Consider the following 22,271-nt stretch of genomic DNA (forward strand, 5'->3'; position numbering starts at 1 on the left):
AAGTGTGTATTCCCTAGTACAAAGCCAAGAAAACCAGATGGTTTCATGTGTACTTGACCAAATTACAATAAACTAAACTTTGACTTTACATGAAAATTATGTTTATAGCTTTATTTTTTATTTGCATTTTTTGCATGTTACTAAATGTTTCAGAGTTTTTGAGTGTGACAAGCATTCAATGAACTGCTCACATGACATTGTTGATGGTTTCCAAGTCCCAGAAAAGGTTGTACCTGCTGTCAAGTCAGTTCTGTGAGAGCAGCCAGCAATCTTCATAGAGACTGCTTGGGGACACACTGAAGTGATGGGAGCCAACAGCCGTAGTATACTGCAACGGAAGACAATTTGGAACTAACATTGTGACCCAGGTGCAACAGCCACCACCTTCTGAATCAACAGCTGATCTGTCTCACCGAACACTTCAGTAATTCCACAGTATAACCTTGGAGCTTAGTTTCACGTCTCCTAGGTATCACTGTGAGATGCCGGCTCAGTCTACCTCACCACATCAATAAACAAATCTCACTGAACCAAAATAAAAAGTTATTCAATAATAAGTCTTACAATTGCTTTTTGTTCCTCACAGTATGAATACCAAAATGGTCAGGAATACAAAAATGAAAAACATCATCTCCGATAATAACATTTACACATTGAAAACATGCAGTCTTAATACATTTCATTCATTTCTATAATATGCTGAAGGTACTTTCCCAAATAGCTAAGTACTTAAGGAGCATCACAAAACCTGATAGATTGAAAGTGTTTTTTTTAAACTCCTGCTTTCACAGTCACACATGATTAAACAAATGTGTAACTGCTATATATACATTTGTAACAGAATAAAAGCAGAGTAAAAGAGACTGTTTAATGGATCAGTTCTCCAGAGCATGATCAGCCTGTGCCTTTAAAAGATCCACCTAGTCGAGTTAGTTCCCTGCCGAACAGTTCCAACTAAACATCATTTGATTTTCAATTAACAAAACCTGATAATATCCATCCAGATTCACACCTGCAACCAGACTTCCATATTCACACCCTCATATCTCCCTGTCACCGGACCCTACTCAATCATGGTGAAACAAAATGAAGTTTCACAAAATACCTAATAAATTCAGTCTTTAGCTTTGCTTGTCTGAAACTGAGGGGCTATCATATACACCAAGAACAGCACAACTCAGTATGTATCTCTCTCATACATTTTTATCCAATATGGTTGGACCAAAGTCTTTAATAAGTTAACATTTCTTATCCATTCTTCAGTAAGAGATTCGACAGGATGCCTCATGGTAGACTAATCCAGAAGATTAAGATGTGTGGGATCAACAATGACTTAGTAGATTGGACTCAAAATTGTCTTGGCCATAGGAAGCAAAGGGTAGTGTTGGAAAGGTGTTCGTCTGACTGAAGGTTTGCCTTTTATGTTTGTTTCTCATCTTGAATGTGATTCTGGAACTGTTGGAGCCTAAGTTTTGCTGTTTGCAGATCGTTTGGGTGCTTCAGTGCTTGGCTGTCTCTGAGAGGATTCTGGGAGGCAGAGGCAGCGTGAATGAACCTTGTGGCGAGTAGGCTGCAGGATGGCGTGTGAGCCGATGGCTGACCCCATTTCATTGATTATAGCTTCCATTGTTATCTGATTAAAGTGATGAGGGAGGTTGAAGCATTGAAGCAAATGCAGAGGGTGAGTGCCAGCTGCCTGCCTTTTGATCGGTTGCTCTGTACTGGAGAGGGAGGAGCCTGCCGCAGAGCCCGGAGAACGTTGCTCATGCTTTGTCTGTGTTTTGGATGTGGCCTTTGCACCATAGACTGTTTCCTTCAGTCTTAGAGTTTTTTTACCTAATGCCCTTCCCTTGGACAACATCAGTGGCGTGGAGAAGGGAGACCTGCAGCTTGGGCAACTGCCGGTCTTCCATACAACCTTGCCCAGGCTTGCGCCCTGGAAACTTTCCAAGGCGCAAATCCCTGGTCTGTCGAGACTATCAGATTCAGATTCAGTTTATTGTCATTTAGAAACCACAAATGCAATGGGGTTAAAAAATGAGACAACATTGCTCCAGAATGATATCACAAAAGCACATGACAAAACAGACTACACCAGAAAATCCACATAACGTTTGGCAATCCCCAATCCAGAGTCCAGAGAGGCTGCTGCGTATTAATATCGCGCTACCGTCTTAGCGCGTTCCCCGGAAAGGAGCTCCAAATCCACCAGACAGAACAAGACCAAAAATTAAAGCTACAAGATCTGCACAAAACCACATAGTTACAACAGTGCAAACAATAGCATAATTGATAAATAAACAGTCCATGGGCACAGTAAAAATAGTCCAAAGATGTTAAAAGACTATAAGTTCAAAAGAAACCACCACAAAGTTTCCACAAGTCCTCAGGGTCCCGATAGACTCATCATCTCACGCAGGCAGCAGAAGTGAATACTCTGGGTATGGACTTCCATGGCGCCGCCCGACTCAGCCTCACAGACGCAGCACACAATGAAAGCTCCGTCGAACCCAGCTTCGCAGACACAGCACACACTGAAAGCGCTCCGACCGCAGCGGACTCCGAGTCCATCGAACCTCCGAGCCTCTGACCATCCCCTCCTGCACAGCTTCTCCGAGCACCATCCTCTGCTAGTCATGTTAAGATGCCCCTGCCAACAGCCATCGGTAATGCGACCCCGAGGACTGGAGGCTTGTTCTTCCCAGCAGAGACCCAGACCTCACAGCAGCAGCAACAACGAAGAAGGTCTTCCTGGAGATTTCCAGATGTTCCTCCGTGCTCCCACGTCCATTTTTCATCCGATTATGATTGCGCATGGCAGCCGGCTTCACAAATAACAGATAATCAGCTCTGGAGTGGCCGCTGCAAGCTGCGTCGCGCCGCCATCTTGGAATAACGGAGGCCTACTATAGTTTTTACATTCTGTGTTTTGTTGCTGGATCTTTTAAGCTTTTTTTTTTGTGCGGGGAGGGGAATTTGGGAGTCAATGTGCCTGATCTGTTCTGTTGTTTTTTCATGTGGGAAGACAAATTTGGGGGTTTGTGTGACTGATCCATTCTGTCTATGTCAACGACACGTCTATCATTGGTCTCTTCTACTGTTGCGACAAGGCCACACTCAAGTTGGAGGAGCAACACCTTATATTCCATATTCCATCTGTGTAGCCTTCAACCTGATGGCATGAACATCAATTTCTCGAACTTCCGGTAATTCCCCACTCCCACTTCTCTATTCCCCATCCCCTTCATCCTCTTTCACCTTAGCTCCTTGCCTGCCCATCCACCTCCCTCTGGTGCTCCTTCCCCTTTCTCTTTCTTCCATGTTCACTCCTGTTAGATTCTCCCTTCTCCAGTCCTATATCCTTTCACCAATTTCCTAACTCTTTACTTCACCCCTTGCCCCTTCTTACTCTGACTCCTCACCTTTTTTTTTTCTCCAGTCCGGCTGAAGGGTCTTGCCCCAAAACATCAACTGTACTCTTTTCCATAGTTGCTGCCTAGCCTGCTGAGTTCATCTAGTATTTTGTGTATGTTATTTGGATTTCCAGCATCTGCAGATTTTCTCTTGTTTGTGCCTGATCTGTCCTGTCCATTGTTTTTTTTTGTGTGGGAGGAGGGTTTGGGGGTTGATGATCGTGCTGCCTTTCTTTTCTTTCTTGGTTGCATGGCTACCCAGAGAAATGAAGAATTTCAGAGTTGTATACTTTGATAATAAATGAACCTTTGAACCTTAAAACTCACATCCAACAGCAGATTTGTAACAGAGAGCATCCTAAAATGCTGCATCACTGAAAGTTATGGAAACTGCACCGTGGTGGACAATAAGGCTCCTCAAAAGATAGTTAAAACTACCCAAAGCAATACCGGCCATCAAGGACATACAGAAAGGTGCCAGGAAAAGGCCAGTATCATCAAAAAAGGATCCCACCCCCTCTGCTTATCAATTGTTTGTCCCACTCCCCATCAGGGAGGAGGCTCCAGGACCACCAGACTCAAAAACAGTTACTTTCTCCAAGCAGTAAGGCTGATCAACTCCTCCACCAACTAGCCTACTGCAACAGACCCCTTGCCACCACAACATTTTCATAGCTTGTCAGAGACACTCCTGTGCCTAATGTCACTTTATGGACATACATATGTTGTGTATTTATATTTATTGTGTTTTTATTATTAAGCTTTTTATATTATTGCTTTGTTTTGTGCTGCAAAAAATCCAGAGCCACTATTGCTTGTTCTCCTTTACACTTGTGTACTGGAAATGCCATTCACCATCTTGAATTGAAGAAATTTTACATGCCTTATTGCCAAAGGTATTACACGGTTGTAGATTTAATGCATAATAAACTCTACCTATTCAAAGATCATTTGTGATGGGGAATAAATGTTGACTTTATTAGTTAATGCTCGGATCCTGGTAAAATAATTTTACAAATGTCTTCATACATGCTATTCCAATTCTGGGGTTTTAACTTTCACACATGCTGCTATTCGTGATCTGCAGGTCATGTAGATAGGCTCAGGTCAAGTGAAGAACATGAAGAACTTTGGAAACAAAGGCAGCAAAAGACCGTTCATTTCTTTGTGCCTGCTCCAACATTCAGTAAGGACAGGTCAGATCTATTACCTCAGCACTAGTTTTCTGTACTAATTTGATTCCATTGGTTGAGCTGTGCCATGCTAGCCTGTCTCAATATTCAGGTCCGGCTTAATTGTTTACTATTATAGTTTGTGTCATATGATTGATGATATACGTGCAACATTTCAAGCCTGTCTCCCTTTTATTTTCTGCAAATTCCTCCTTGTCCAATCAAGCTGGGTTTTGATTAGCCATGGCTTGATTAGATATGAGCTGCGTATTAAATTTGTATCTCAGCAAATCTTTCTGCTCTGCTAGAGAAGAAGTGTCCTGAAGCTGTTTCCAAATTGACAAGATCACATTGTTATTCTTCAACACCCATGAGAAACTAAGCCCACAGCAGCCTACTATTACAGAAGGTAACTGAGCTAGTATTTTGTTACAATTGGGCAAGCTTCCTCCTTCGCATGCTTTAAAGGGTTTGAGTTGAGGCTCATCTGTACTTCTGTAAAGCCTCAATCTGAATGGAATTGAATTTCCATGCAGAGGACAGTTAATGTTTTGATAGAAGCAAATGGAATTTGGGTCATCATACAAAGTTGAGAATAATTTAGCACAATAAAAATGTTTATACTTCAACAAACTTGCTGTACTACTGCTACTGGAATTGAAGAAAGTTCTGTTTTACTCCCATGGAAACTCTGAATCATCCAGAACATACAATCATAAGAAATAGGAGCAGAATTAGGCTATTTGGCTCTTTGAATCTGCTCTGGCATTGCATCATAGCTGATCCATTTCACTCTCAAACCCATTCTCCTGCCTTCTCCCTGTACCATTTCATGACCTAACTAATCAAAAACCTATCAACCACCACCTTAACTACACCCAAAGACCTGGCCTCTACAGCCACCTGTGGCAGCAAATTCTACAACTTAACCACCCTCTGGCTAAAGAAATTTCCTCCTCATCTCCATTCTAAAGCAACATCCCTCAATTCTGAGGCTGTGCCCTCTGATCCTAAACTCATTCTTCATAGGAAACATCCTCTTCAAATCCACTTCATCTAGGCCTTTCAGCACTTGATAGGTTTCAATGAGTTCCTGGCTCATTCTTCTAAATTTCAGGAAGAACTGGCCCAGAGCCATCAAACGCTCCATTCATTCCCGGAGTCATTTCATGAACCTCTTTTGAACCCTCTCCAACTTCCGCATATTCTTTCTGAAATAAGGGACCCAAACTCCCCTCAAAACTTCAAGTGAGGCCTCACCAGTGCCTTATAAAGTCTAAGCATTCTATCCTTGCTGTTATATTCTAGTACGCCCAAAATGAATACTAATATCGCATTTACCTTTCTCACCACTAACTCAGCCTGTAAATTAACCGTTTTGCTCCCAAGTCCCTTTGCACCCGGGATTTTTGAATTTTCTCTCTATTTAAAAAATAGACTATGCCTTCTACCAAAGTGCATGACCATACAATTCCCGACATTGCCCTGGCTGCTGTGCTTCTTGCCCACTAATAAGATGAACTGGTATCAAGGCTTTGGGCCTACCCCAGGCTGCTCCAGGACTCGGATTGAAGGACTCACTTTGGTTTGGAATGTACTTGCTCACTTCTATTGTTTGCATGTTTTTTTTCCTTTGCAGATTGGGTGCAAATTTATTTTTTTAATTGGGTTCATTCAGGTTTCTTACTTACTGACTGCCTTTAAGCAAATAAATCTGTGTTTTTAATACATTTTTTGATAATAAATGCACTTCGATACTTTGAATTTGAAACTGTATTCCATTTGCCACTTCTTTGCCCATTTTCCTGAGCTGGTGAAGTCCTTCTGTAGCCTCCCTGCTTTCTCAACAGCACATGCTCTTCCATTTATTTTTGTATCATCTACAAACTTGGCCACAAAGCCATCAATTGCATCATCCAAATCACCGATATACAATGTAAAGAGAAGTGGTCCCAACACTGACTCTTGTGGAACACCTCTAGTCACAGACAGCCACTCAGAAGAGTCTCCCTTTATTCCCACTCTTTGCCTCCTGCCAATCAGCCAATGATCTATCCATGTTTGTATCTTTCATGTAGCTCAAGCTGTAAATTAACCTTTTTGCACGAGGACTTTTATCTTGTTAAGCAGCCTCATGTGCGACACTTTGTCAAAGGCCTTCTAATATTCCAAGTATATAACATCCACTAATTCTCCTGTGTTTATCCTGCTTGATGCTTCCTCAAAGAATTCTAATAGATTTCTCAGGCAAGATTTTCCCTTAATGAAACCATGCTGACTGGTCTATTTTACCATGTGCCTCCAAGTACCCTGAAATCACATTCTGAATAATCTACTTCAACATCTTGCCAATCACTGAGGCCAGGCTAACTGGCCTATAATTGTCTTTCTTCTGCCTTCCTCCATTCTTGAGGAGTGGAGTGTTGTTTTCAATTTTCCAGTCCTCTGGAATCATTCCGGAATCTAGTGATTCTTGAAAGTTCAAATGCCTCAACAATCTCTTCAGCTATCTCTTTTAAAGTCCTGGTGTATAGTCTATTTGGTCCAGTTGATTATCTACCTTCAGATCTTTCAGCTTCACAAGCACTTTCTCTCTAGTAATAGCAACTGCAGTCAGTTCTGCACCTAAGACTCTCAAGATACTTCTACAGTCTCCCACATGTGAATACTGATGCAAAATAATTACTCAGTTCATCCATCATTTCCTTGTCCCCTACAACTACCTTTCCAGTGTCCCTTTCCTGTAGTCTAATATCTACACTTGTTTCTCTTTTACTCTTTATATATCTGAAAAATGTTCAGTATCATCTCTGATATTGTTGGCTAGCTTACCTTTGTATTTCATCTTTTCCCCTGCATATGGCTTTTTATCTGCCTTCTGTTGTTTTTTAAAAGTTTCCTACTCCTCTAATTTTCCACAATTTTTGCTCAATTATATGCCCTCTCTTTTGCTTTAATGTTGGCTTTGACATCCCTTTCAGGCCACTTACTGCACTTGATCCTTGTTAAGTCAATAGACGGAAGCTTCTGAAGAGCAAAATACTTCAGAAACCTGGAAACGTGTAAAGAAACCCAGAACATGACAATATTCTGCAGGTTAGGTAGTGTTCATTGAGAGAGAAATAAAGTAGTGTTCAAGGATGATAGCTTTTTACCTGACTGAAGCTTCCGCATGATAAACGCCATGAATTGTTGAAGGTTGCGTTGCAGCATATGCAGTCACCTGAAGCACCTCAGCTTCCCTGCCAATATTGACAACATGGCTTATATGTGTGGAATGTTTGTTCCTTCCATGAAGTTTACTATTGCATCTTCAAGAAACAACATTTTATGGAGGCCAGAAAGCAGACTAGTGGAAGTACTCAGCAGGCCAGGCAGCACCTGTGGAGATGAGGCTATTTGGGTCATGATATTCCATTGAGTTTGGATAAAGATAGAAACGAGAAAATGTTAACTAACTATCTGATGACATTTTAAAGACTATGTGTTACATTTGGGTTGTTTAAGTCCAGTATGATTAAGATATTCCTATGAGCGATTCATTAAACAACATTATGGGGTTTCCCTGCATAATGCTGTGCTATAACACTTTATTAGCATGACATGTTCTGTAAATGTATAGATCTGTCACAAGTTCTTTCAGCTGTTGGCATTTCACCTTGCAGCTACAATTTGAGCAGTCAGCTAGGAAACCCATTACTGTTGTACTGTGAACCTCACAGTTGGAGATCTTGATCTTTTTGGGATTGAACAAACAATCTGAGGGCAGCACACGTAACATACCAGCTATTAAACAGTTATTAAATGGCCAAGTCACAATGCAAGCAGCAGTCTTCCAGCTGAAGGCTATGCTACTACTGTAAATAAATAAATGCCACAATAACAGGAGAGAGATGGAGTTATCCAGTGTTTTAGAAGAATCTGAATGGCAAGTGGAGAAATATGCCCATTGATAAGAGTGTTTTTATACACATAGCTAAATACAAGTACTCTATAGCGAAATGTTTGTGGTAGGAAGGAAACTACTGAGGAGGTTTCTGTAAAACTGTTACTATGTGATTGATGTCTTTAAATTTCTGTGATAAAGACAGTTACCCCTGCACACTCAGCTGCTTCCTGGAAAATGAAGGAGGAACATATAAAATCTTTTCACCTTGAGTATATTGTAAGGCTGGTTTTGGTGTTTGTACAGTAACTGCAAACTGTGGTGTAGCAGAGATCGTAGATAGCCTGGAAAGTTCCTGGGGTTAGGAAATCACGCGCAACTGTAAGGCTGATTTTGGCCATTGCAGTTGAAACATGTGTCATGATGTTGGAGATCGAAGGAAGTTGCAAATCTTAGTAAGAGCAGAGGATATACTTAACCATTGTCTCAGCTCCACGGACCCGGGTTCAATCCCTACAATCTGGTGCTGTCTGTGCAGAGCTGACACTTTCTCCCGGTGAACATGTTGGTTTCTTCCAGGTGATGCGGTTTCCTCCCAAATCATTCCCACCTCTGTAAATTGCTCCCTAGTTTGCAAGTGAGTAGTAGAATATAGGGCCTGCAGTGGTTGAGGAAAATTTAATGAGTAAATCTATGAGTGGAATAAAAATGAGTGTTTGTTGGTTGCTGCCCTTAGGGTCAGTTCCAGTGCTGTATTTCTCTGTAACTTTAATCAATTTTTCTTGCAATAACTTGTATCCGGGAGAAGCAGAGTTGACGAGGGTTTGTTGTTCTGTGAGGAAATGAGAAATTTTTCAGACCAGTGGGGGGGAAAATCACATTGTAGTGAATGAATTTTGGGTGTTACATTATTGTTAATGCCATTTTGTTGTACTCAAAAGCAAAAAAAGGTGTAAGGAAAAGACTTTCTTGAAAGTACGGGCTTGACTTTGCTAAAACCTGCTAAACTGTGCATGAGTAGTATGGGTTAAGAATTGCCTAGTTCTGAATTTTCTTGTCCAATGTATTTTAAAATGCCGGGAAAGGAAGGAATCCTTCCAGAACTGCTGAGTGTTTCCACAATTTTCTCCATTATGTTGGATACTTATTGTGAAGCCTGGCTTTTAATTATGAAGGTACATCTCTACCAAAGGAGTGTATGGCACTCTTCCCCTCCGCTAGCCTGCAGGGCACCCTTGGGCGAGTAGCAGTGCTTCTGTAAACCCTGGTCAGAATCACGTGAAGCCCTGGCAGCAGGAGGTGCATAGTTGAATGAGAAGCCAGTGCATTATCACATGTCCTGGTTATGCGACCACTGAAAGCAGGCAGACAATCTCAAAAGAGATAATGTTTAGGGTTGTCTGTCTTGTAAAGACAACACCCAGAGGAAGGGAATGGCAAAGCACTGCTATAGAAAAAGCTACCAAGAACAACCATGGGCATGATCACTTGCATTTTGATTACACAAAGTTCGGGATCTGGTGGATAGTGTGGAGAGCCGTCAGAGGTTACAGCCAGACATTGATAGGATGCAGAACTGGGCTGAGAAGTGGCAGATGGAATTCAACCCAGATAAGTGTGAGGTGGCTCATTTTGGTAGGTCAAATATGATGGCAGAGTATAGCATTAATGGACTCTTGACAGTGTGGAAGATCAGCGGGATCTTGGGGTCCGAGTCCATAGGACACTCAAAGTTGCTACACAGGTTGACTGTGTGGTTAAGAAGGCATATGGTGTATTGGCCTTCAACTGAATTCAAGAGCCAAGAGGTAATGTTGCAGCTATATAAGACCTTGGTCAGACCCCAGTTGGAGTACTGTGCTCAGTTCTGGTTGCCTCAGTACAGGAAGGATGTGGAAACTATAGAAAGGGTGCAGAGGGGATTTACAAGGATGTTGCCTGGATTGGGCAGCATGCCTTATGAGAATAGGTTGAGTGAGCTTGGCCTTTTCTCCTTGGAGTGATGGAGGATGAGGTGAACTGATAGAGGTATATAAGATGATGAGAGGCATTGATTGTGTGGATAGTCAGAGGCTTTTTCCCAGGGCTGAAATGGCTAACATGAGAGGGCACAGTTTTAAGGTGCTTGGGAGTAGGTACAGAGAAGTTGTCAGGGGTAAGTTTTTAATGCAGAGAGTAGTGAGTGTGTGGAACGGGCTTCCGGCAATGGTGGTGGAGGCGGATACGATAGGGTTTTTTAAGAGACTCTTGTATGGGGACATGGAGCTTAGAAAAATAGAGGGCTATGGGTAACCCTAGGCAATTTCTAAAGTAAGTACATGTAGGGCACAGCATTGTGGGCCGAAGGGCCTGTATTGTGCTGTAGGTTTTCTATGTTTCTATCATATGACATGGTACATAACAATGACGAGCAGGGAAGATATTCAGGATAGAGATTAGCCGTGCCTATTTATTACAGTAACCGTTAGAGTCACGGAGTAAAACAGCACAGAAATAGGCTATTCAGCCCAACTTACCTGTGCCCAAGTAAGATAGTCCTATTTGCCCACATTTGGCCCAAATGCCTCTAAAATTTTCTAAAATGTGCCTGTTCATATGCCTTTTAAAGCTGTTATTGTACCTGCCTCATCACAAGCACTGATAAGGCACTCACTTTGTGGAAGCTGCATAAAGGTCAGGAATTTCCATTGCATGATTTGTAGGAGAGAACTGTTGCCCTTTCCTATCCAGTGATATGTCAAAACTGACGTCATTTGTTTCAGCATGGAGTTCATGGCTAATGATAAGAACACACATTGTGTGTGTGTGTGTGTTGCTCTGGATTTTGAGAATCTGTCAAATCTCTTGTGTTTATGACTTGCTGTCTAAGTGGCCTCCTTTCCCAAATTCAAAATCAAAGCTTTGCTGTCAAATTCAGTGTCTCTCAGGTAAAAAACCTTTTATAGCCATTTCTTTCCTCACTCTCGCTTTAAATGATTAATGTACCTGCTTTTTCTAGTTCTCCCTGCCCATTCATTTGTTAACGCTGTTTTGCTACATCACTGTAGGTCAAGCATGTTATAAGCATGTAGTGATATATTTTAGATTTAAGCCATTAGACTAGTATGCAAAAATGTTTGACAAGTTTTTTGTGAACACAATAACCCATTTCTTTGTAACGAATACATGTTTTTCAAATTAAAGTAATTCTGTTTTAACTTAGCTGAAGACAGTTTTATAATGGAATCCAATGTGAAATGGTAATGTAATGTGTTTAAAATTCAATATGTGGCTTTGGTTTTACTGAGTAACAGAATGTTTTGTTCAATAAGTTATGATATCTTGTTAGTGAGTGACCCATATGTAAACCAATGGTATTGCCATAGCTATAAATACTGCTTCCATTGGCTCTTGGCAATTGTTGTCTTACGATTTGCCAAATCCTTTGCTCCAGTGACTTTGATTATGCCTAACACCCTCCTATTCTCTGGAGAAAACCATTGCTTTTCTTAAATTTCACTGGGAGGACCCTCCTCCTGTTTTAATTCTTCAATATTTGTGTTTAGAAGTGTATAGTTTATGACTTTGAAATGAAAATTGAGCATGTTTTTCAAAGGTTCAAAGGTTGAATTTAATGTCAGAGAAATGTATACAATATACATCCTAAAATTCTTTTTAATTAGCAAACATCCATGAAAACAGAGAAGTACCCCAAAGAATGAGCGACAGTTAAAAGTTAAGTCCCTCCCCAGTTCCCCCCCTCCTGTGCATAAGTGGCAGTAAACAACGATCCTCCCTCCCCCACCAGCAAAAAAATGTGCATCGGTACCATCACTGAGCCCAAGCGGGCACTAAGCAATAGCAAATACACTGACCAAAGTTACCCCAAAGGCTTCGCATTTCATCCGACATTCGAGAAACCACAGGTTCTCTTTCTCCCTGGCAAGGGAGAGGGAGGTGTCCCCCATTTTAACAGCGAGCTGGAGACATAACAACAACCCGCTGGTTTACAAAGTTAAAAGTCCATTTCATCACTTTTTTCGAGCTGTGTCTGTAGATTGCAAAAACCTCGAGTCTTCAGGCCCACAGCAAAAGATTTTCCGGCCTCCCCGATGACACACAAGTCACCTGCCGTAACACCGACCCTCGATCTGCCTGACTCCAGAGCCCGGAGATCTTAGGGTTCCGAACACGAGCCAGACTCTCAGGCCAAACCCTTGGCATGTCGAATAACAGCCAGTCGTGGAACCCCGAAAACTGGTTCTATTCCTGCAAAGAACCAAAGCCTTTGTGTAACTCCAGGTCAGGATCTTCAAAAGAACCCTGAAAGTGAAAAATAAAGATATTAAGGGTGGAAATAGAGGTGTTTCTGAAGATGCAAGCAAAGGAGTCGCCGTTAGGTGTCATTATCCCTCCTAAGCTCCGCCTTTGTTTTATTATTAAAATTCTTCATTCCATTCATACAGTATATCCTATAACTTCATGCGTAGTGGCTCATGTCCTTCCTTTATTTACATTTTTTACCACGTCATGAATATTCTTGAATCAAATTTTCTACGTCCTTGATCTGATTAATGTTTTTTGTTGCCCTCATTAATGTTTGGCCAGGATCTGCTTGTCTTAATTGGGGGCTACTCTGCTTCTGCACGAAGCTTAGTAAGTTTTACAAATGCATAAGTTTTACAAATGAAGTTGTGGAGCTCATTAAAGCCAACACCAGCAATAATAAAATGTCTGCCTTATATGTAACACCTGTGTAGTTCCCATCTTATCATGTGCGGCTAGTCGCTGCACTCTTTGAGTAAGTCAAATTACATAGTACTACACTAGATGTTAGTAGGCCATCAGTAGATTCTAGGTATCGGAAGGAGGCAGTGAAAAGAAATCACACACTTTTGGAGATGTTCTGTTTATAAGAAAAAACCCCAATATGTACAAAATATTTACATGACTAAGTACAATTCAAAATTTCAACATTCTGTTTAGGTTCCACATCTTAGATATCAAACTACAACAATTCCTTTTTAATTAGAATCAGTGAGATTCCTTTATCACTCTAATCTCTCCAACTAATTAGATCTAGTGTTATTCCCTATTTAAAAATGTACAGACTAAACTTTCTTTTTTACTTATCCCTAGTTAGTTAGAAACCCAAATGTAATTCCTATTCTTAAGTATTGTAGTTAACTTCAGGTTCAGTTCCAGGCAGTATATCTACAAGTTTAAATTCAAATTCAAAAATTATATATACACAGTTTATCTCCATTCATGACAATTCTCCAACATCACAACTTTTAAACAAAGTAAATCTCATTCAGTAACTTATCAAAGTCTTTACAAAAATAATCAGTTCCTGCAGAAAATTAAATACAGATTCTTCAAATGAAAATAAACTTATACATCCAACCATATTAAATCCTCAATTTCATATTTCGTTCCCGTGCTGGTTCGTCATCTTGGTGGCTCACCATCTTGTTTTTTGGTTCATTGGATGAAGTAGTTTATCACCCATGGCAAGTCAATTCACAGACTTGTACAAAAACTCAACCAAACCCCTTGTTATGATTTTACACAACTAATTCCTGACTATATTCTAGGGATTTTGGACACTGGTCTCTGTCGATTATTGTCTCATTCAAGCTGCTGCATGCTATAGCTATGGCTTCAATAAATCTTTTATCGCTATTGCCTCTCCTCCAGGGGTTTCACCCTGAGGTTTTCAAGTTAGTAAGGTAAAGATACTACTAATTCCACTCTTAACAGTTCATGTCTTCAGTTTCTAATCATTGCTGCGTTTCTCTCCTTGTCCGTACCTGTGTCAGTCATGCCTCTACTTGCGTAGTGTTTTTTCTTCAAATTCTCTTTATTTTAAATCAGTAAACCTTGTTTTTATCCCTCAGCAGGTAGAACTTTCTAACATTACATCTTTGGATTTAATTAACCTAGGTTACATATAAATAAATAATCCCTTACTTATTTCAGAATCAGAATCAGGTTTATTATCACTGGCATGTGTTGTGAAATTTGTTAACTTAGCAGTAGCAGTAAAATGCAATACATGATATAGAAGAAGAAAAAAAAGAATAATAATAATAAATAAGTAAATCGATTACAGTATATGTATATTGAATAGATTAAAAATTGTACAAAGCAGAAATAATATATATTTAAAAAGTGAGGTAATGTTCATGGATTCAATGTCCATTTAGGAATCGGATGGCAGAGGGGAAGAAGCCGTTCCTGAATCACTGAGTGTGTGCCTTCAGGCTTCTGTACCTCCTACCTGATGGTAACAGTGAGAAAAGGGCATGCCCTGTGTTCTGCTGGTCCTTTATAATGGATGCTGCCTTTCTGAGATGCTGCTCCTTGCAAATGTCCTGGATGCTTTGTAGGCTAGTACCCAAGATGGAGCCGACTAACTTTACAACCCTCTGCAGTTTCTTTTCATCCTGTGCAGTAGCCCCACCACCCCTCATACCAGACAGTGATGCAGCCCGTCAGAATGCTCTCCACCGTACATCTATAGAAGTTTTGAGTGCATTTGTTGATATACCAAATCTCTTCAAACTCCTATTGACCTCTTGCCTTCTTTATAACTTCATCAACACGTTGGGAGCAGGTTAAGTCCTCAGAGATCTTGACACCCAGGAGCTTGAAACTGCTCACTCTCTCCACTTCTGATCCCTCTATGAGGATTGGTATGTGTTACTTCGTCTTACCATTCCTGAAGTCCACAATTGGCTCTTTTGTCTTACTGACATTGAGTGCAAGGTTGTTCCTACGACACCACTCCATTAGTTGGCATATCTCACTCCTGTACGCCCTCTCATCTCCAACAGATTTATAAATGGTATTTAAGCTATGCCTAGCCACACAGTCATAGGTATAGAGAGAGTAGAACAGTGGGCTAAACACACACCCCTGAGGTGCACCAGTGTTGATCGTAAGCGAGGAGGAGATATTATCACCTATCTGCACAAATTATGGTCTTCCTGTTAGGAAGTTGAGGATCTAATTACAGAGGGAGATACAGAGGCCTTTGGGGAGTGTAAACCTGGAAAGTTTGATTGACCAGCTTCCTAGCACCAATTTTGAAACGCAATGTGTGCATAAAATTAGCTTTGGCAAAAATGCTGTGACCAACCATTTTGATTGGCAGCCATTAAAATCTAAAGCTGTTACAAATTAAAATCTAAAGCTGTTACAACTATCAATGTAAATAGAGACACTGTGGCTCTGAATGACTTACAGACTGGAGGAGAATGTATTTTGTCCATGTATAGTTCTGGGTAAGTCCTTGTATCTTCATATGTTATACAAATTTGAAGTTTGCATTCTCTCTTTAATCTCATGTTTGAGTTTGTGCAGAATATCAATTTTTATGCACTTCTCCGAGACAGAGTATAATTGATTTCTGTTTTCATGTATGTCTTCTGTATTCATGTCTGCTTGTGTATTTCTGGTATTTCTTCAAGATTTCTTCAACCATCCTTTAAGTTTTTGTTTGATATTTGTGCTCTCTATATTTTAAAAATATATAAAAGATGTGCATACATTTTATGCAAACCCACTTAAAACATTTGTATTTGCCCATCTTCAGATTTGACTATTCTAATATAGAAACAAAAAAATGTTGAATAGCAGGCAGCACTTATGGAAAGAAACAGATTTAATTTTTTCAGACATTTCTAATGGTTATCTCATTAGTCCCATGCTTCGCTCTCTGAGAACTTCCAGGGGGAATAAAGAACTGCAGTAGACAGAAATCGGTGTGTGGGGGGTGGTGGTGGGTGTGGGTACATAGTTGTTGGGGGGTTTGGAGGTTGGCGGGGAGAATAATAAATACTGTAAATAATTGGCATGTTGGGTAGCAACTTTGTAGAGATACAAGTTGATTTTCTTTGATCAGAATTGGCCAAACTGGAAAAGCTGCTTATCTGAAATAGTTAAATTCAGGGGAAAGTACCGAGGGCTCTCATTTGTTATGGTAGACAATGAGATGCTGCTGCTTAAATTTAAGGTGGATTTTTGAAGTGTTTGAGAGGCTAAAGACAGAGGTGAAAGTTTATTTGAGAGTTTAAGTAAGAGTCACCGCTGTGAATTCAATGGAAGTGTTCTGTAAAGTATTCTTCTAATGCACATAGAAAGCACAGACAGCTGACTATTCTGAAATTAGCAACAATAATTTTTTTGCCATCAGATCTTTTGGATGAAGAGGAAAAACTCCTCAAATCTCTGCAAACTGAAATAGATTGAATCATTAAGCATTGCCCGAATCTTGTCAAAGTATAATTGTAAAACAAGTTAGCAGATTCGTGCTATTAACCTGTCTACCATAATGTAATTTGTACTTTCACCATAATGGGTGGCAATGAGAGAGAGAATACTGGAGGGGAAAGCTGCATAAAAATTATAAATTTCTCATTTTCTGTGAATAGTGTATATGTTTAGCAGTATTTAATATCATTGGTCATTCATTAAAATGCGTAAACAGAGCAACCCATGCAGAGTATTAAATAGTTTTCTTTGACTTGGTCAAAAAATGACATATTAAGAAAATTAACTTTAAGGAAGTGCCAGAATGGCATTCATTTTATTGTGTAGAAATTAGATTCCGATAGCATTGAGACTAAAAATGTTGGAGAAATGACAAGAATGGTTCTATTACTGGCACAAATACAGCTCTGCCCATTTTAAATCTTCAAATCCAACAAAAATAATCTTCCTTTAAAGAGAATGAATTTGATAAAGTGAAAGTTGGAAAAGGGAGAGTCCATTAATTCTTAGACTCCCATCTTTGAAGGGATTTGAAATGCAAGCAGTGTGATCTTCCATTTTAAATTTATCTCTCTCCTTCTCTTTGCTGCCCTAAACCAGAATGAATACAAATAGTTTATATTATTATTATTATTATTATTATTATTAGTAGTAGTAGTAGTAGTAGTAGTAGTAGTATATTATTATTATTATTATTCTGGTCACCGAATTATAGGAAAGATGTCAACAAAGTAGAGAGAGTACAGAGATTTACTAGAATGTTACCTGGGTTTCAGCACCTAAGTTACAGAGAAAGGTTGAACAAGTTAGGTCTTTATTCTTTGGAGCGTAGAAGGTTGAGGGGGAACTTGATATAGGTATTTAAAATTATGAGGGGGATAGATAGAGTTGACATAGATAGGTTTTTTCCATTGACAGTAGGGGAGATTCAAACAAGAGGACATAAGTTGAGAGTTAAGGAGCAAAAGTTTAGGGGTAACACGAGGGTGAACTTATTTACTCAGAGAGTGGTAGCTGTGTGGAACGAGCTTCCAGTAGAAGTGGTAGAGGCAGGTTCGATGTTGTCATTTAAAAAAAAGATTGGATAGGTTTATGGACAGGAAAGGAATGGAGGGTTATGGGCTGTGTGCAGGTAGGTGGGACTAGGTGAGAGTAAACGTTCGGCACGGACTAGAAGGGCCAAGATGGCCTGTTTCTGTGTTGTAATTGTTATATGGTTATATGGCTATATTATATTATGGTCTTTATGACCCTCAGATTTTGCAGAGCACTTCAGAGCCAGTTATAAAGATTAGCTTTGTTTGTCACATGCATATCAAAACCTACAGTGAAATGCATCATTTTTGCATCAAATCATATCAGTGAGAATTGTGCTGGGCAGCCCACAAATGTCACCACACCTCTGACACCAACACTGAATGCATACAATTTACTAACTCTAACCGCATATCTTTGGAATGTGAGCAGAATCTGGAGGAGCTCGAGGAAACACATTTGGTGACAGGGAGAATGTACAAACTGCTTACAAACATCTGCTGAACTTGAACCCCAATCTTACAGCTAACACTGTAAAGTTACGGCACCTAATGCTATGTCAGCACTTACTTTAGAAATGTTGCTGCCTTAAACTTAGTGTGCTAATGTACTTGTGCACAATTATCAGGAGTATGGGTGAGAAACCCTCAGTCTTGGAGGTAAGAGTTGTATCATTTAACTATGGCTGACTTGGGGAGGAAATAATTAAAGGGTCACAACATGTCCCTCACAATCAATGAAGAAGAATATAATTGATAGGACTGTTATTCGTGTAAAAGCTGTGAACAGTTGAAGGGTTGATCCTTGCTTCACCACCACGCCAGCATGTTGCAGCTCATTGCTGGTGACTGATTCCTGTCACATGCTGAGACAATTACAGACAATAAATTACCTTCCAGCTAGCACTTGCATTTTCCAATTCGGCTAGTTAGAGTTGCAGTTCAACAGCAGAAGCTAATGCTGCAATATTTTTCTTCTCTTTTTCATTCTCTTCAAAGTTGTAGCTTGAAACATAGGTTTAGTGACACATGGGAAAGCTGGAAACCTACTTTATATGTATGACAGAGAAAAATACAAATTAGATTGAAATAAAAACAAATTGACCGTGAAGTGACATGACAGCACTTTGAGCTCATTAATGTGATATATCCAACTCATCCCACCTTTTGCCAAACATCAGTATCAAAAACATTCCATACTAGCATTCTATAACAAAACAGAGAGGGAAGAATAAAGGAAGAGGAGTGTAGTAGAAGTGGGCTGTAGTATTAATATTGTGGCATTTCTTATACCTCAAGTTCGTTCTTCAGCTCCACTTCCCTTGTGCCCAAAACTCCATCAACTACAGGGCTCTGAGCCAGAGTACTTTATTGAGATCCAATCCCTAAAGCTCCTCCAAGATACTAGCAAAGCTTTAAGTATAGTTTCATATTTGAGGTAGCACTTTCATTTTTCTCAAAATCCATTTTGTTGCTTCCTTGAAAATGTAATTTAATAGTAAAGAAAGGGGACTTTGAAATAAAAAGCAAAGCAAAAGAAACACATTAAGAATATTCAGTCTGTCAGGGTCTGTGGTGGGGGGAGGGAGGAGAGGAGAGATACAGCTACCATTTCAGGTTTATGATCTTGCATCAGAACTGTGACAAGTTAATGTTAAAACTGACTTTTAGAGCATAGAAAGAGGTTGGGGGTGCTTATGTGGTAGGTTATGTACTATAATACTTGCAAGGAAGGTTTGTTCTTAGTATATTGTTGGGTGCTGGGATCTATATTCCATCATTCTCTTCAGTTGCTTTTTAAGGCTGCCATCTTTGTACATCTACTTATTCTCCTTCTTGCATCTTGAATCCACTTGCATCCCTACGGATGATTTACTTTTCATTTTTTCTGCTGACCCTTTTGAAGTCATGTATTCATCTCCTTTGATGCCCGCTTTTGGAATCCACTCCAAATTTTTCAACTGCGCTTTGATTATGTTTGACCTGCCGTGCCATACTTTGGTTACACCGTACTGGTACACTCTGGAAACTTGTTGCAATTATCCACTTCAGATACTCAGAGTTTTGGAACTGCCTCTGCAATTTGCAATTTAATCCTCTCTCAAAGCATCCAACTCAATCTGTATTGGTTTCCGGTTACTCACCAATTCTGTAAGTGGCGGGAGTCCTCTGAGCATTGAACTGTCTTTCAGAATTTGCCTTGTCTCATCTCTATTAGTAGTCTATGATGCAGTTGATCAGTTTTATCTCAATGCAGTACCTCATGATTCAGCTTTTGTATCTCATCATGTGTGTTGACTCTTCTAATAATTTGCCTGTTGCCCTGAAGCTTCTGTGAGTTGGCTCTCTCTGACTATTGGATTATGGTTCTTCCTCTGAACTCTTTTATATCTGAAAGTTCCTGTTAGCAGCTGAACATGCAGATGGTCCTTCGACTTAGTCCACTTGTTCTAGAGAAACCTTTACTGGCCGAAACTTTTGGAACACCTCTGATATTTTTGGTCTATTATTCAGTTCAGTTCCTTGCCTTCATTGTGGCCTCCATAGTTTCCACAGCGCTTCTTTAATTAAATCCTTCTTATAAGATAAGATATTGGAGCAGAATAAGACTATTCTGACCATCAAGTCTGCTATGCAGCCATTCTGCCCCATTACCTCATTGCAATCTTTATGTGGTATCTACTTCACTTGTTGGCCCATAGTGAAATAGAGACTGTCCAGCCCTAAACGGCAAACACACCTGGAAGAAAGTGGGGCAAATTCATGTTTCATGAAGAAAGCACGCAAAATTCCCGTTTGGTCCCTTAAAGTATATTTCTTGTTAATCTGATCCAGTTTCATTGGAAGCACATTTCCGGAGATAACTCATTTGCTATCATGCTGTTTATCACAGCCCTTGGCTCTAAATTAGAAAGCATTCCATCTATTCCTTTGAAATGCAACATCTACTCTGTTATCTCTTCTCAGGATCCTAATGTCTCACTGCTTGGATCTTTTGATAACCCTAACTTCAAATTCCTAAAACAACAGGTTGTCATCAAATTCCATCTGCATTCCATCAACGCATTGCATCGACACATTGCTACCCGTGGTATAATCAAAACACCTCCTTTTGTAATGAACTGCCTGAATTTGGCTCAGGCTCCTTCAGTGCTGTTTTTATCCCCTGTTCTAGATAATTTTACATTGGCCACTGGACTACCATCTTAATACTAATCATCGAATTGTTGATGCCTCCTAAACCCTTCTGATTCAAGTTGTGCATGGTACCTGGAGCTATTCACTGCACAATATGCAGACCTTGTCAAATGCACCACCCTTCAGCTTGAGAGGCTTTCTGAAATATATGGCACACACTAATACACACTCAAGACCTGGCACCATAATAGGCAACTGGACAGCACAGTTCAAACCCCACCCCCACCATATAATATACTGTTTCTTCTATGTAGGTAACCAACATTATTTTGTTGCTGTTTAACATATTTCAGACAAATGTGCATAAGGTTGTTATGTTATGCAAGGTGTTTTGTATGTGCAATAAAAGAAGGAAATGAGCATTTGTGTGGCTTGTGTTCTATTGTCAAAGAATCTCTTTATAGAATTGTCCTTACTGATGTCAATTACAGAAATGCTAAAAGTGCAGGTGTCAGAACCAATCATTTTTTTTTTGCTTCAGACATTTGTAGTTTATACAGACCTGACTTTATTTCGAAGGCTGATCTTCACATTTAATGCCTGTTTACGTATTGCCTGGTGTCAGATTGCTTTTCTTTCCTGTTCACCTCTCCGTGAAATGTAATTGCAAGCTAATTGCTCATATGACCCAACTGGGTAACATGAAGACAGGTTATAGCAAGGCTCTGGGCTTATCAATGGGCAATGTACTTGAAAGCTGAATCACCTTAATGAATGAAATTAAGTGTATGTTGGGATTTAAATCAGCATAAGTTAAGCTGTATACTTCAGAGAATCGATTGTAGTCTTCTGTCAAAAATTAAGCTGCATCATGTCCTGGTATGGGAACACCAATGCCTTTGAGTGGAAAATCATATAAAAGGTAGTGGATTCAGTCCAATATATCATGGATAAAGCCCTTCCCAACCACTGAGCACATCTACATGAAAACGCTGTCTTATCTAAGCAGCAGCCATCATCAAAGATCCTCACCACCCAGGCCATGTTCTTTTCTCACTGCGGTCATCAGGTAGAAAGTACAAAAGCCTCAACTTCAAGCTCGTGAATAAAAGGGGATAACTGTACTCACCCGCCCAGCTGTTGAGATTTACCCACAATGAATGATCTCACTTTAAGGACTCTTTATCTTGTTATCTCATTTTCTCGTTATGTATTGCTATTTATTTATATATTTGCATCTGCACAGTTTGTTGTTTTCTGCACTCTACTTGATCTTTCATTGAATCTTGTTAGATTTACTATTCTATAGATTTGCTGAGTTTGCCACAGGAAAAGAATATCAGGGTTGTATGTTGTGGTGATGTATATGACC

The 22,271-nt window shown here is 39.9% G+C and overlaps 1 protein-coding gene across 5 annotated transcripts in view; it reads left to right on the plus strand.

Annotated features, from left to right (window-relative positions):
* Positions 1 to 22,271, plus strand: part of LOC140741904 (metabotropic glutamate receptor 7-like) — a 763,442-nt gene that overhangs the window by 294,684 nt on the left and 446,487 nt on the right. The window lies entirely within an intron of this gene.

This window comes from Hemitrygon akajei, chromosome 19, assembly GCF_048418815.1.
Source record: "Hemitrygon akajei chromosome 19, sHemAka1.3, whole genome shotgun sequence".
NCBI lineage: Eukaryota > Metazoa > Chordata > Chondrichthyes > Myliobatiformes > Dasyatidae > Hemitrygon > Hemitrygon akajei.